The sequence below is a fragment of the Drosophila innubila genome, chromosome X, assembly GCF_004354385.1.
Source record: "Drosophila innubila isolate TH190305 chromosome X, UK_Dinn_1.0, whole genome shotgun sequence".
In the NCBI taxonomy this organism is placed as follows: domain Eukaryota; kingdom Metazoa; phylum Arthropoda; class Insecta; order Diptera; family Drosophilidae; genus Drosophila; species Drosophila innubila.
In genome coordinates this window covers 15803350-15819437 of record NC_047626.1, presented here as the reverse complement: position 1 = coordinate 15819437, position 16088 = coordinate 15803350, and the positions used below count along the sequence as shown (strand labels likewise).

The window sequence follows — 16088 nt, the reverse complement described above, 5'->3', positions numbered from 1 at the left end:
TCTTAACAAGCGGCACCTGTGAGTTGGCACCTAGCCCCGCAACCCCCACCCCACCCTACGCCCCTGCGCCGTTCCTTCTCCCAGCTCTAGTCAAGACTCAGAAGACAGAACCAATGCTAGACCCGCAGTCCCAGTGCCTGGGCTCTAAGTGGAATATGTTTTATTTAGCATTTTTAAGTGTTTGCTGGCTCTACCAACCCTCCCAAGCACCCAACCCCCTCAGCCCCCTTAACCCCTGAACACCTCAGCAGGCAGAGATGCTCTGATTGTTGTGTTGCTGCTTGAAGCAAGAAATAATAATTATTGTTATAGAAAGGACAAAGTATAATTTCAGATATGTAGCAGCGCTCAAGGGGCCAAGGTGGTAGTTGAAGGGTTGAGGATTGAGGAGGCTTCTGGGTAGGGATGGCAAAGAAGAGAGCGAACTGGGTGCAAGCTCGTTGCACTCATGCCCAAGACAAACAGAAATAGAAATTAATGAGTTGATATAAGGCGCAAAAATAAAAAGTAAAACATAAAGCAAAGAAGAAAAACATAAAAAAGCATGAAGGTGACAATGTGTGTGGCAGACTGTCAGCAGGGCTTAAACACATTCAGCCAGAGAGAGAGAGGGACAGAAAAATAGAGGGAGAGAGGGGGAAAAAGTGGGGTCAACGGGTGAACAGCCTGCAAGGCCTGTCAATTAGTTGCAAGCTTGCTGAGAGCGTTGGGTTACATGATGCTCAGTGATTCAGCACAGTTGGTTAGCCCAGTAAACTATGCACCTTTTCCTTACTTGTCCTTCTTAGCGGCCTATGAATTTGGCTTAAACAACTTTGTATAGAATTTTTCATGTACCTATTTTTTTCTTAGTCGAACCATAAATTTGATAAGCTGTTAAAATAATTGTTGATTTCGAACAATAATTCGATTCAAAACGAAGTTTTTCGGGGAAGCAATTTAATTTTTTAAACTTAAAATTTTAAAAATTTCATTATTTGTAACAGAAAACCTTAAAATAGTATTTATACTTGTTAAAAAATAGTTTTTGTTTATTTTTTCTTATAACAAATCTAATCAAAAGTTTAAATATGATTTTTTTCAATCACTTAAGATAAATTTGTATAAAAAATATATACAAATTTTTAAAAATTTTCTATTTCAATGATACGACACCAAAAAAATAGTACCTATTTATATCTGAAACTTTCTTATTCACATAGATAATTTGGAAATGCTTGTTTTTTTTTTTAATGCTTATGATGATCCCCGTTGAACTATCTTTTCTAAAATAATTCTTTCCTTCCAGTCCATCAACAATTTTCATCCCATAACTTTTAATTGCTTATTGAATCAGTCTTTTCTTCTACTCTCTCCCCTCTCCTATCTCTATGTCTCAATATTTTTATTTTCACTTTTTCCGCCAATGACTTCATATCTTCTGCTGCATTCGAACTCAATTTGCTTCTCCTTTCAGCGATTTCGTTTCGATTCGTTAAGATATTTGCACCCTTTGCGTGTTCTCCCCTTCTCTCCAAAATCTCCCCTGCTCTTGTGCTCAAAGTGTGGCAATTAAAGCGTGTGGAGGAACGCTTAGAACCTTGCCAAGCCACCAATGACAAATTGTTGAGCTGTCAAATGTGACGTTTAGCTGTCAAAATAGCAGTGACGTCAGCGGCGCCAACGTGGATAATGAGAAGAGGTTGCAAGACAGGAGAAAGTAGAATGAGGGAGATGAAATGGGGCAGCAAATTATGCTCCGAGTCTGAAGATGAACCAATCTTGCAACAAGAATTTCACACAGGCAAAACTGTGCCAAATGAGAGAGACGAGGAGGTAGAAGAAGACAGGGGGGGAATCAAATTGGAGGGTAAGCAAACATTTTTATTATACATTATTATTATTATGTGTAGGGGCAACGTTTAAATTAAAATATATTCCCGAAGCCAACTGCATATGTGAGCTGTTTAAGGGGCAAGGAACAATTTCTTGGGGATCTGAATCTGGATTTGGACTGGGATTGGATGTGGGGTCGGTTAGGCTGTGGCTTGGCCTGGCAATGCTGAAGTGTCAAGCTGTCAAACTTGCCATTTTTCACACACAAAAAGAAACGTTAACACACACACACTCGCACACATACACACATGCAGAGCTTTAGTCTGTTGTCAAATATTGAAAAATGCTTTCGCCTTTTCCACTGTCTCGTCGGGCTTAGACCAGCCGTGTGTGCCGCCACATGTGCGCCAAAAGGACCTAGGACCAAGGACCAAGGACCAAGTCTCGCTCTCTGTGTATGTCACTTAAGCCTTCACGGGCTTTCATTTCATCATTTCGGCTAAATAATAAAAATGATGACGAGTATGAGGCTGAGGCTGAGGTTGAGGATGAGGACGCTGATGAGTTTTAGTTATCAAATAGTGCGACAGCAGCTACGTCAGTCGTCAACCCTTGAGCAGTGAGGAAGGAGAGGAACAGGGACGGGACGGCAAGAGAAAAAGAGAGAACTAAGAACTAATAAGCGTGTACCTGCCCCAGTTGCCCACACAATCGCACACACACACAGCTGCAGCTACTTTAAATTCCATGTGTGACACTTGATCATTTGTCATTGGACCTGAGCCGCCCCGCCTCGACTCTTGGGCTTTTTGCGGTTACCGTTGCGAGCTGGCTATGAGGATAGGTTGCGAAACAGGAACATAGACAGGGGTTATGGTCATGGGAGATAGGGTTCGGTGGTAGTTTCCTCATTACTAATGATGATGATGACCAACGCTCTCGATTGGAACAAAACACAACTGATGTATCACTTAGCATTGCATACAGCTGTGACAACAAATTTCATATCTATCAATCTATCTATCTAACATACATGTATCCATCTATATATGTCGTGCTTTCTTTGAGAGGTCTCTACAGCTTATAAAGCACATATTTTAATAAGTAAGTGCTAATTATAACCTCTGCTGAGAGTTAGATATTATACTAAAATATTCTCAAGCCATGTAATACACAACAGAAGTCTTTCCAGACCGGATAAAGTATATATATATATTAAAGCTGCAAACCGGTTCTGAACCGAACCTTTAAGAACCGGTTCGGTTTGGGTTTTTAAGCAGCTTGAACCGAATCATGAGCTGAACTCTTAAGATTATTTACTTTGCGAACCCGAACCTAAGCCGAACCGTTTTCTAAAATAAAAGGTTCGGTTCGAAAAAAAAATAACTACGTAAATTTAATGGTTTTCTAATATTACGCAATTATTTGAGACTTCGGATATATGTCATATTTAAATCTTCAAATTAATTTAAATTATCATCAAAATTTGAATTCTTAAAAAAAAAAATTTAATTAGTTGAAAATGTAGAAAAAAATGTATTAACAATAAACAATTTTTTTTGTCATGAAATTGAACCAAGGTTCGAACCCAAACCTTGGGTCCAGGGGGTATATAAACCAATTCTCGAACCGAACCGATGTCTTGCTCTATGGTTCGAACCGCCAAACCGAACCTTTAACAAAATTTTGGAGGTATGTATATTCTCGATCAGTATCGACTGCTAGCTCAATTGAGCCAATTATATACTATATGCAGGCAGATCAAATGAAATCGAAAAGTAAAGTCATCGCAATCTGGTAATTTGTCTTCGTTGACAGCTGAGGTAGTTAAACTTTCATAGGTACCTCAACGAAAGCACCTGTGATGTACACGTCACTTTAAATAAATGCACTTGGGTATATCGTAGTCAAGAACTTTAAACTTAAACCTTCTCACTTGTCAGTTATTTCCTAGGGCTTTCTATGAAGAGATCTAATTGCTTTTAAAGTTTTCCGATTCTTAGAAGCATTTGTTCAGAATGCAGTCTTTCAAATACTTCCAAGAAGCATAAAATTAAATTGCAATGATAACTAGAATCGTCGCATAATGTAATCTTATCTCTTTGCCAAGTTATTCGAGCGAAAGTCAAGCTTAATATTCTTTTAACATTGTGCGTATATCCCACATTTAAAGGTCTGACTAAATATTCCTAATTACAATTTAAATACATCGAAGCATATTAAAAGTGACACTTTTTTCATGTTGTTAAATACCGAATTTGCAGTATTGTTTAGTCCTTTGATGGGTTACCCTCATTTTTCTCCCACTCCTGCCGTAGAAAGTACATTTACAGTTATAAATTAAATTTCCAACTCAAACAAATCAGCCAAAATACCTTTCAATATCTGTGCCCCGGGCACACTTGCCTTCATCGTCATCGTCGTCGTCGTCATTTTCTTCTTGGTTCCCATTCTAGCGGAAGGTGCGCTTGCCCCGCGGGCCACAAAACGTGGCAATCGGTGGGGGGGGGGGAATGCTGCACGAATTGAGCGACAAGCGACTGGGGTAACATTTTTTAAGCTCGGTAATAAATTTTTAATAAGCTTGCTTGTTGTTTTGCCTCGATGCCGTGCCAAAGATATTTTTAATAAATCGTTTTCGAGTACATTGAGAAATGCAAAGACGCGACATTCACATTCACATTGACATTGGCATAAGGGCATAAGGGCATATGAAATATACATACGACAGATAGACGACTGAATGCCTGAATGGCTAGATGGATGAATGGATAGGTGGATGGATGGTTGTCGGTAATGGTAACCTCCCTTCCCCCGTCATCCGCCTTCCGAGTGACTCGCTAACTTGGCGTATCTGAGGGTGTCTTGCGATTTGTCCTCAATGTCCTTGCTGTCACTGTGCCCTCCTCTTCCAATTTAACCTCTGCCCTTGTCCCGCTCATTATGCTCTTAGAAATACCCTTGAAACTTTCTTTGACTATGTATTTAAATATATAGATTAATACTATAAATGAATAAAATAATAAATTAACTTCCAAGTTATTCTTTAGATTCCCTGGTAACAGTTTCAATCAGACCCCTTTAAAACGGAATATGCTAGAAACATGTGCTTAATATTATAGAAAGAGTATGCCCAATTCGACATTATGAATGTAAAAGTTTTCTATTTGTATTTTTGGTTTTCATTGACTCGCGTTTTTTTGTGTTTTTTCTGGTTGCTCTGTGTCGGAGCACATTAACGGAGCACGAAACATTTTTACATCAATGATATTGAAATGATATGAAATACTCCTGTAACTGAGGGTCGGGGTAAGGCGTATTTTTCAATTTTAAATATTGACAAGCTCGTCGAAAGAGCAGGGGACGGGGACGGGGTGAGTATTGTCTACCCGAGGGCTTGCTTAAGGTAATTTGACAAGTTGTCGAAGCTTTAGCAATGTCACAACTGGGGCGCAAGTCAACAAGGCATTAGATTTGGAATGAGTTGGCAGTGCCGTGATGTCTCACTTAGGTTCGGTCCTTGGACCTCTCTCTGTCCGGATCTGGATCTCTGGTCTGTTTCACAGCCGGCGGCAACGTGTTGTTGGGCGTTAGGACTTGGCTAATAGATGCACTTGGATTTATATGTCCCATGTAGCCATTCCAGAGCAAATGACAGGCGAAATGAAAGCAGTTGACAGCGAGAGAGTGAGGCTGTAGACTGGAGAGTGAGATAGAAGGTAGTAGCCGGGGTGGCACCTCTGTCGGAGGTGCTTTTCGCCCAGCAAGTGAGTGAAAAATACGAATGTCAACATTGCAATTACGCAAACATTTTCCGCACACCAATAATATGCCATGACAGCCAGAGAAAGAGAACGACAGAGACTGAGAGAGATGTGTTAGACAGAGATAGACAAAGAAAGAGACAGAGACAGAGATGGAGGGTAGAGAAATACAACAATGGGCTAACTGGCAAAGGTGAGCTGATGATGCCAAGCCCAACAATGGCAGTCCTAGACGAGCTCGACCCGGGGCCGGACAGAAGATGCCAACAACGACGATGACGTTGATAATAGCGTAAAATGGCTGAAGCCAACAATGCGTTAGCAGCAGAGCCGACGAGGGTGATACCTGAACCTTGTAAAGTTATTTATTTATAAAAATATAAATAAAAATTGAAATTCAAATTAAAACTAAAGCTAAAACTAAAATTTTAAATTTCGATTTTATAAATAAAAATAAATATAGAGATGCAGATATATTGACAGATACAGGTACAGTATCTTTAGGTGCAGAGCATTCCTCGAATGCGAGTATACAAAATACAAGTCAAAGTAGTAGAAATGTTTGTACTTATATAGGGCCAAGTTGGATTTTGGACTCAGCTGGTTCGTTGGGTGAATGGTTCGAGGGGGCAGCACCTGATGACTGCTACTGCTCCTGCTTCTGCTTCTGCTGCTGTTGCTGGTACATGAGAGTGGAATAAAAAACGGCAGGACAGCAGCAGGTAGGAGCATTGCTGGAGCGGACAAACAAATTGGATGCGAATGCAAATAAACGAAAATTATAAATAACAGCAAGCGAGCAACTCAGGCAACGAGTAAAGAGAGAAACGAGAAACGAAAGCTAAAGGAAAATAGAATGGGAATACGAATATGAGAATACGAATACGAATGGCATTGGCAATGCCAGGGGGTTACCAAAGCAGGCGATGAGGAATAGGGGGAAGGGGGCAGTTGTCGGCCGAAAGATGATGAGCCGCAATAACAACTGCAACCCAAAACGAGAGGGAAAGATGACTCTTTACAGGTCTAAAGGACTAGTGTGTGTGTGTGTGTGTGAGAGATTGCAACGAAAAAGAAAGCAAGCAGGAAAGTGCAATATGAAGAAGAAGATGATGCTGCGAGGACAAAACTGATGAGTTGCAATGAATAGAAATTGCCAAAGCAAATAGCAAGCACAATGCAACATGACCAGGACCAGGTGAATGTGTATAAATGGCATGGAATGGCGCCACAAGGAGCGACAAATGAAAAACCACCCAGCCACCATCTCAAGCATACTTCATTGCCAGCTCTTCGCTGACAGCCCAAAGCAGATGAGTTGAAGATTGGACCGGAGCAAAAAAAAATTGGAGGCAGTCGGTAGGCCTGTCAACGACTGACAGTCCCATCAACGCAGCAGATAAAATTAAGGCTCAGTTATTGGAACAATGCAGAATTTTCACTTTCAATTAGTGTGATGTGTCTTCAGGAAAAGAGATGTTTAGTTGCAAACAAAACAAATTAAGAATAATTAATAATTTCAACAACATTTCTAATAAATGCCTTTTATGCAATTGAAAGCTACCAGGCCTTTAAGGCGATTAAAAAAAAGGGTTTTGCCGAAACAATTGGCCAACTTTAAATCCCCCTAATTGCAAGACCTCATGCACCTAGCTTTAGGTTTAGTCCTATTATAAATTACTATAATTGTGTTGTTATGTTACTATTTTTTGTATTGTATGGATTCAACGCTTAATAAAAAAAAAATAAATAAAAAAAAAAATTGATAGCTGCCTTTTATCTAGTTAAATAAATTTGAAGTCCATTAAAGCTTTTAACAAATATTTCCATCAACAAATCAAACAAAAAATTGTAGGACATATATTTCTCGAATAGCTGTTCGCAACTTTGAAGTCTCAGATATTAAAAAATATCAAACGCACGCCGATAAGTATGCAACAATTATTTGACAAATTGAATATTCGTAAAGTTCCTATTGGACAAGATTCAACAGTAGTTAAATATATTTCCATATGAAATCCAGCTAGTCAAGCAGCTATTCTTTGAGATTAAACAATTTCATGGGGTCGCAAGAAAATGGGGCAAATATTTTGAGCTGGCGCCGCAAAGTATGCAACAATAAATTGGTTGCTTGAGAGAATCGCCGGCTGTGCGGGTCAGCGAATAAAATAATCAAGCTGAGGTCAGAGGAATCAAGCTGGAATTGGAGATGCAAGCTGAGAAGTGAGAAGTGAGAAGTTAGAGCTGTTCACGTGTGCGTACTTCCCGTGGATTGCGGATGTGGATGTAGATCTGTGGTTGAAATGCCGCATCGTTGGCCAGAAACAAAGCAAAGAGCCGAAATGCAAATGAAACTGGCGAAGCGTTTGGCGTTTGGCGTTTTGCCTTGCGCGAATTGATTAAAATTCGATTGTTTCTTTTATTTCCTTGGCGCTTTTGGGGGTTGTGACCAAAAATATAAAAAAAAAAGGGTTGCTAATGTTATGCTTGTTTAACTTGTTGTTGTTGTTGTATGTTGTCTTGCTATTGTATTTGTTATTGTGCTGTTGTTGTTGTTGTTATTGCTATTTATTGGCCGTGCCTGCCTTGGCATTTATTACGCGGCGTTGGGAGTTTTAATTATGCCGACGTTGTTGTCGTTTGCCCCCACTCCATCCCACCAACTCTAACCCCGGGGCGCTGCCTAATCAGCGGCAGCACATCAGCCAGTCAAGCCCTTCAGCTCCCCTCGCCATCGTCATTGCCACAACCCCTAAACATTTTCTTAACAGACCCGCTAACCATCCACACGCCTAATCATGTTTCAGCCCTTTCGCATTTTTACCTTTTGTCGTCGTCTCCTTGTTGTCCTTGCAGTTGTTGTTGTTGTTGCTGTCTTTGTCGTTGCTTTTCGATTTTTAATTTTTTAATTCGTTATCCTTGCGCCTGCTCTTTCAGCTTTCAGCTCTTAGCTTTTTTTTTTTCTCCATTTTCTCCATGCGCCTGCTTAATGGCAACGCGTGTGTCGACGGCGTATCCTGTATCTAGGCGGGACTGGGGGCGGGGGGTTTGGCGGACTGGCAAGGGTTAAGTATTAAACGCTAAATCAGATAATGTTAGACAATTGAGCAGCGACGCCGCCCGCGCCGTGCTGACATTAAAACAAAAGGCACGACGCGGGCATCGAAGAGTCCTCGCTCCCTGCATCTCTTCCTCCCTCCCTTTCGTCCTGCTCGGTGTCGTCATGCAAATGCAAAGCCACCCGAAGCATAAAAAAAGGGTTAGCTTTTCATAAAATACTGCATATATTGACTCAAGTCATGTACACCAGCAACAGCAGGCGGCTGGCAGCCAGGACAACTACAAGGACTCGACTAACTTCGATTACAAAAATTCGTATTATCCGATTAAGCGCCAGCCAAAGGAAACTCCACAACAACAACAACAACAACAGCAAATAACGAAAGAAAAATAAAATTAAAATTTTAAATTATTGCCTCGGTTGGGTTGCTGCTTTCTGTTCGTTTGGGAGTGCCACGCCCCCTACGACCACGCCATTTGCCCGCTAAAGTATGCAACATTAAATAGAATCCAATGTATACAAGCTGGCATGAGGCAATGGGGTATGCAGCACTATTAAATACCCAGCAGGCTTTGAGTTGAGCTTAAGAAAAGAAGTGAAAAAATAGATAGATCACCAGAAACGACGGGGTATGCCCGACTCATAAATACCTAGCAAAAATACATTTATAGCAAAGAAGAGAGAAATGAGCGAAATTAAGGTAATAGATGATATCTGAAGCTAAGAATTGAGGAAAGAAACAAAATACCCAGCTGGGTTAGTGTTAAAGTAAAGAAACTAAGAAGGAGAAGGAGAAGAGAATGTATAATACAGGGTAGCAGGTACAGCAGGTGGCACAAAATGCCATGGGAAGCTAAAGGCAGCAAAAAATTTCCTAAGCAAGCAGTTGAGAAACTTTGCCACTTTAACAATATACCCTTCCACAGCTAACAATTCCAGGGTAGTAAAAAGGAGTAAAACCTCAAGCAATCTGACCAAAGTAATGGAAAAAAATGCGTTAAGTAAATAAAATAAAAACGCGTGAGAGAAAACCGGAAGCACCAATGCCAACCGCTGATGACGACAGCGACCTTTTTGGCGATTCACTTGTTCAGTTATCCAGTTCTCCACTTCTCTAGTTGCTCAGTTTCTCAGCTTTTCAGACTTTCAGCTGCTCGGCACTTGTTGTTATACGTTGGAAATTAACACAAGTAACTGCGCGGAAAATATGCCATGTCCGTGTCCGTGTCCGTGTCCGTCTCCATATCTGTCTTTGTGTCCGCGCCTTCATGGACAGACGACACAACCATGTCCGTTGGCCTCACTAAAGAGTTAACCAACTGTCGCCGGTTTGGCTCAGACCTCGATGGTTACGTTTGATTAGATGGCAACTTAAAGGGTTTCCATAAAGCTGCTTCGAATTAATTTAAGTCTCTGCTGAATATCCTGAGATGAATTTTCAAGAGCTCACATATAGTATCCATAGTGCAAAAGGATTTCTTACTCCATTCACATGAACTGGTCTGTTGAATTTCTTTCAACTTTTGCTGAGAATTCCTAACGAATTTATTAATACTTTTCCAGAAAATTGTTCCTAGGGCTCAAGTAAAGATTTCGCCAATGTAATACTGTTATTCTTCCAATTACATTAATTTCTGTAGAATTTCATGAGATGCTCTTCTTAGACTTGATAGAATTTAAATCTTTCTTTTTTATGAAAATTTATTTCTAACTTGACAAATATTTCTTTATTTCCTATTAATGGTGCATAGATGATTTCTTTAAGCCTTATCTTATTTAACATATCATATATTTCACCATTTTTCCCTTGAAGAGGTTTTTCTAGAGTCACATAGATTTTTAAACTATTGCTTGTCTATCTCAGTCGGCTATTTCTATACTTGTCTGTTTAAATAAATCTTTCTCATCTTAATGATTTCTTTTGCACTCTTTCCTAATATAATCACATCAAAACTAACATAGGTATTCTTCTTTTTAATTTACTTTGAAGCTGTTGATGGCTTTAGTATTAGCTCTGAAGTTTAGTCGCTTCTTTCCCTTCAATTCCTTCTGCCTCCTTCACTTACTCTAGAGTTCTATTAGCCAATGTGCTGACCCTCATCTTAACTCACAAGCTTGACTCTGAGTGTGTTCTCCGTTGTGTGAGGAGAGAAGGGAAAGGGAGAGAGAGAGAGGGAAATTCGGGAAGCAGTTTGAGCTACGGTGTTCACTTTGGTTTTGTGCATTTTTAATTATTGGCTTTTTTCTTAGACGCTTTAATTATATTTGCTCAACATTTGGGCAAAGTGCACACTACGCCAAGTCTCTATCATAAACAGAGAGACTGGGAATGGAATGGAAAGAGTGTGAATGAGGGAGGGAGGGAGGGGAATAGATGCTTGGCTTTTGACCCGCAAACACGCCCTTGCCATTGGCCAGTTGCTCGCATTTAAATTGCATGGAATTTGCAAACTGAAATTAAAATAGTTAATGATTTTTTGGTCAGGCGACTTAAGTGCGGCTCAATGGGGGCGTGGCTGCAGTTGAAACTGAGAGTTGCCACCAGACGAACGGTGAAGAGGAAGTGGGTGGGAAAAGGGAGAAATGTAGAGAGGAGATGAAGAGATGAGGAGACAGGCTGAGAAACTGAGGAGCTGAGGAGCGAGCATAGTTGGGTAATTGAAAAAGCAGTAAATGCTGCTGCTTCAAAGACAAATAAAGAGCACAACTGTGGTGCAAACTTTTGTGGCGACAACCCTGACGCATGGCGCTGAGCAACCCTGCAGAACTAACGTTACTTCTCCTACTCGTTCTTCCCTCCATTCCATGTAAATGCTGTAAAAGTTTTTACGATTTGCCAAAACTATAAAATGGGGGGGCAGTCAACGTAATGGGGCGGGGCAAGGGGCGGGAGACGACCGACCGCTCACTGGTGCGTGCCTGTAGACTGCAGAGGGATGGCATGGGAATGGAGGGGAGGGAAGAGGCGACTTCAACTCGGACCGTTGATACTCGCACTTACAATATAATAAACTAAGTAATTACATAAGTGTGTACATACGTATGTATGTATGCGTGTGAGCTGGTAGGCGGTTAGGCATCTAGGCGTGGCTAGCACACACACACACACACACACAGTATTTTAATTCACTCATAAAACGAGGCGGGCACAAAAAGTGCGCCCAAATTACCTTGACATGTGAAGGAAAATCGTGGGTCGGGGGTCGGGAGTCAGACTCGGACTCGGACTCGGAATCTGTTGCTGGTCGCATTTCCAGTTTCACATTCCCCAGTTGCCTTTCACTTTTTATGACAATTTCACTTTCACCAAAAGGCAATGATTGTGGGTGGCCACCCTGCAAAAGGGGGCAACTCTAGACAAGGGGAGGTGCGATGAAGTAGCCGGGGAATGCGTGTGTTGCGTGTGTGACCAGTTTGCAGGGCATTTGTCATTAGATCGCCCCGTCCCTCATCTTCCCCTACCCACCTCCCCCGCTTCCTCCTTTCTTCTCTTGTCAAACAGCCGTCAAACAGTCGCGTTTACAGCCGAGCGCTGAATGACACTTAAATGTCGAAGGCGCATCATAAACTTCCATAATCGTAAATATAGATTTGTGCAGCACGTAGCATCACACAGCTTCAGCACCACCCCACCACACCACCACCCTACCATTCCATCCTCCACCTCCTGCCATTTCCCCCCCGGCCTACCAAATTATTTTGTGTCTATGGTTAACAAGCTGCTGACTATCTTTTAACATACACGCAATGTCACTAATTTTTTTGTATCCGGGACCAGACTTCATCTTGGACTCTATCAGAATGAAGCATGAAGATGACTCAAAAAATTTTTACAAGGGTCCCCCCTTTGAAATTTTAAAAATTTTAAATTTTAAATCTCAAGTTTTTACTTTAAATCAACTCCTTATATCGTAATTAGTATAAAACAACACTTTAAACTTGATTCTGAGGACTTTTATTTTTTTGTAAAAAATCATATGAAATTGAACAAAAATTTTGACTTGTAAAGTGGCTAAATCCGCAGTCTGACCAACTTCAAACTGTCATAACTTGATCAAAACTGAACCGATTTTCAAGCGGAATGTCATTTTGACCATGATTTGGCCTCTTAATTCATTCTGCATTTAAATTTTCTTCATTTAGAAAATTTAATTATTTTTGACCAAGATTCAATATCGATGCTAAGGGTCCCCCCTTTGAAATTTCGAAAATTCAAAATTTTAAATCTGAAGTTTTCACTTTTAATCAACTCCTTATATTGTAATTAGTATAAAACAACACTTTAAACTTGATTCTGAGGACTTTCATTTTTTTGTAAAAAATCATGTGAAATTGAACAAAAATTTTGACTTGTAAAGTGGCTAAGTCCGCAGTCTGACCAAATTCGAACTGTCATAACTTGATCAAAACTGAACCGATTTTTAAGCGGAATGTCATTTTAATCATGGTTTGGCCTCTTAATTAATTCTGCGTTTAAAGTTAATTATTTTCGTAAAAAAAAAAAATTACGTCTAGATATGGATTTAGATTTTAATACCATAGGGTCCCCCCTTTGAAATTTTGAAAATTCAAAATTTTAAATCTCAAGTTTTCACTTTTAATCAACTCCTTATATCGTAATTAGTATAAAACAACACTTTAAACTTGATTCTGAGGACTTTCATTTTTTTGTAAAAAATCATGTGAAATTGAACAAAAATTTGGACTTGTAAAGTTGCTAAGTCAAAGATTTGACTAACTTCAAACTTTCATAACTTTGTAAAAACTAAACTGATTTTGAAGCGGAATGTCATTTTGATCTTGTTTTGGCCTCTTTATCTATTCTGCATTTAAAGTTAATTAATTTCGAAAAAAAAAAAATACCTCTAAAAATGGACTAAGATTTTAATACCATAAGGTCCCTATGATAATAACTACGAAAGATATGGGAATCTTTGCCGAAGGCAGAGACTTTTAATGTAAAACAACTCGACACTTTGGCTTCTCTTCAGTTGTCGAATAAATCTTTCGCCTTTTACTAAAGATTTCCGTGGAGAGGAGCACTCTAATGAGTCTAAAATATTTTTTGCTAGGCTTTTGTAAAATCTATAAGTAGATATACATAAGTATATGCAAATTTTTTGTGCGAAAACGGATTAGTTGATGTTTTTGTCAAACAAAACTATGTAAATATTTGTATATATTTTTGATTTTTCAATCGATTCTTTAACATCAATAGCAAAGACATAGATAGAGACAGATGATGAGATAGAGACTGAGATAGAGGTAGAGGTAGATGAAGAGACAAAGGTACAGACTAAGGCTAAGCATAAAAACTGGGCATATTTTCTTTAATGACACTTTTAACAGCTGTTATATTTCTCTAAGGCGTTCTTTGTTGTTGTTGTTGCCCCGAGAGACACACACAGAATGAGAATGATAGCGAGAGAGAGAGAGAGAGAGAGAGAGAGAGAGAGAGATATTGAGAGCGTCGCACATATTTGAAGACATAAATAAATGTCAAAAAATGCAGATTACTTATTAACCCCTGTGGCGTGCCACAACTCCAGCTCCCTTCCGCCCTTCCTTCCTTCCGCCTCTCTTTCACCCCCCCTCTCCAACCACTGTTGATGCTGTTAGCAAAGCCGTTGCCAATGCCGAATCCAAAGCCGAAGCCGAAACCGATGCCTTAGCCGCGATATTATTCATTAATAGAAGCCCAGGACGGGCTCAAGGCTCAGCCAGAGCGCAGTTAACGTTCAGCTGCCGCCCCCACTTCGCGCTTCCCACTTCTCCCTCTCTCCCTCCTTCCCCTCTGTTCACCACTCTTACCCGCAAAGCTACAAAAAAAAGAAAGAACTCGTCTCACGCGGCGCTTTTGCCACCTTGAAAGGCAAAACGCGAGGCCGGAGAAAATTATTAGCTCGTTGGTAATATTTTCTTGCATAAATTTTTGAATATTTTTTTTTGTTTCTATCTACCACGCACTCTCTCTCTTTTAGTCTCGCTCTGAGTCTGTCTCATTCTAGCTTATGCTGTGGAATCTTTATAATTTCATATTTGGCAGAGTCGTCGCTTTATTTTCAATTTAACCCTCGTTGTTGTTGTTGGTGTTTGGGCTGCTTTTTTTTCCACAGCTTTCGCGTGTGGCATAAAAATTGAATCCTAATCCATGAATATAGATGATTATTATATGCCGCCGCCTCCGCCTCCTCCACCTCCACCTCCCCATTTACTTTGGAAGCAGCGGGATGACTGCCATTAGAATATTTTGTCTGTGCTCCGTTTCGTCTGGTAATTTTCCTTTGTTTTGCATTTTGCAGCTCACCTAACCGACAATGGGCAATCCACCGTCTCCGTCTCCCTCTTCCTCTTCCTCTTCCTGGCCTCTATCACTCTCAATCTTCATCAGCAACTCTGGCCAAGAGCTGAGCCCAAACCCAACTAAATATATACACATCGGCTCCAAATGAAAACGCCGCCAAAGTTGTCGTAAAATTTTGTTATGACTTTTTCTTATTGCCATTCGCAATTCGCTATTCGCTGTTCGTCGTGTTCTCGAACGCATTCGAAATGTTGTCTGTTGCAAGTTGGTGGAATGAATTCTGAAACGGGGGCATGCAGATGTAGATGAGGCAGCGAGGTCGTTTTTAAGTTACTTCCTGCTGGTATTTAAAGTTGTAAAAATTGATGGGCCCTCTGCTGCGCTGTTGCTGCTTCGACTCCTGCTGTTGCCACACTGCTTTTCCAATTCAACCGCGTCCTTATTCGGGTTGCAGTTCGGTTCTTCCCTCTTATTTTTTGGTATGGATCATTCGGACTTAGCTAGGACAACGTCTCATCATCTATTGAGCCATGAATTGTGAGCGGACGAGTAACAAATGAAAGCTACAATATGTTTTGATTTATTATGAAATATGAAATATATTTAGTTTAAATCATGCAACAGCATGGTCTTACAGTTTATTGATATAATTCTGCATATAGTTAGATATATGATAAAGTTTCCAGTGCTTGCCAGGTAATCAAACTGTTCCTGTCCCGTCTACTCCCTCAATGCAGCTCTAAACATATCGCAAAACTAAATAAATAAATTATTAGAAAATTAACAATTTTCGCAATTAAAACTACAACTAAATTACAAATGCATTAAATTTGGCCACACACTCACACACACTTGCACATATGCATATACAGGCACGCTTAACGAGCAAATAATAATGGCCGCGGCATTTGTAATAACAATAATGAAAAGCCATTTGGCCATTTGGTCATTTGGGCATTTTACTGGCCGGCCAACGGCTATAACAATTAATTAACAAATAAAATGTCAATTAATTTTACAAACACTGCGTGAAAACACAAGAAAAAAATAACAATAAAATTTACAGTATACACACAAACACATACACACACACACACACACACTATACTATGTAAACTCACATGGTCAGACGTTACGCATACGC

At 40.1% G+C, this 16088-nt stretch overlaps 1 non-coding gene across 1 annotated transcript; it reads left to right on the top strand.

The window, feature by feature from the left end:
- The first annotated feature begins 13611 nt into the window (after positions 1 to 13611).
- LOC117794381 lies at positions 13612 to 13728 on the top strand. Its single transcript, XR_004618420.1, has one exon. It is a non-coding gene; the product is annotated as a U5 spliceosomal RNA (small nuclear RNA).
- Positions 13729 to 16088: the final 2360 nt, after the last annotated feature.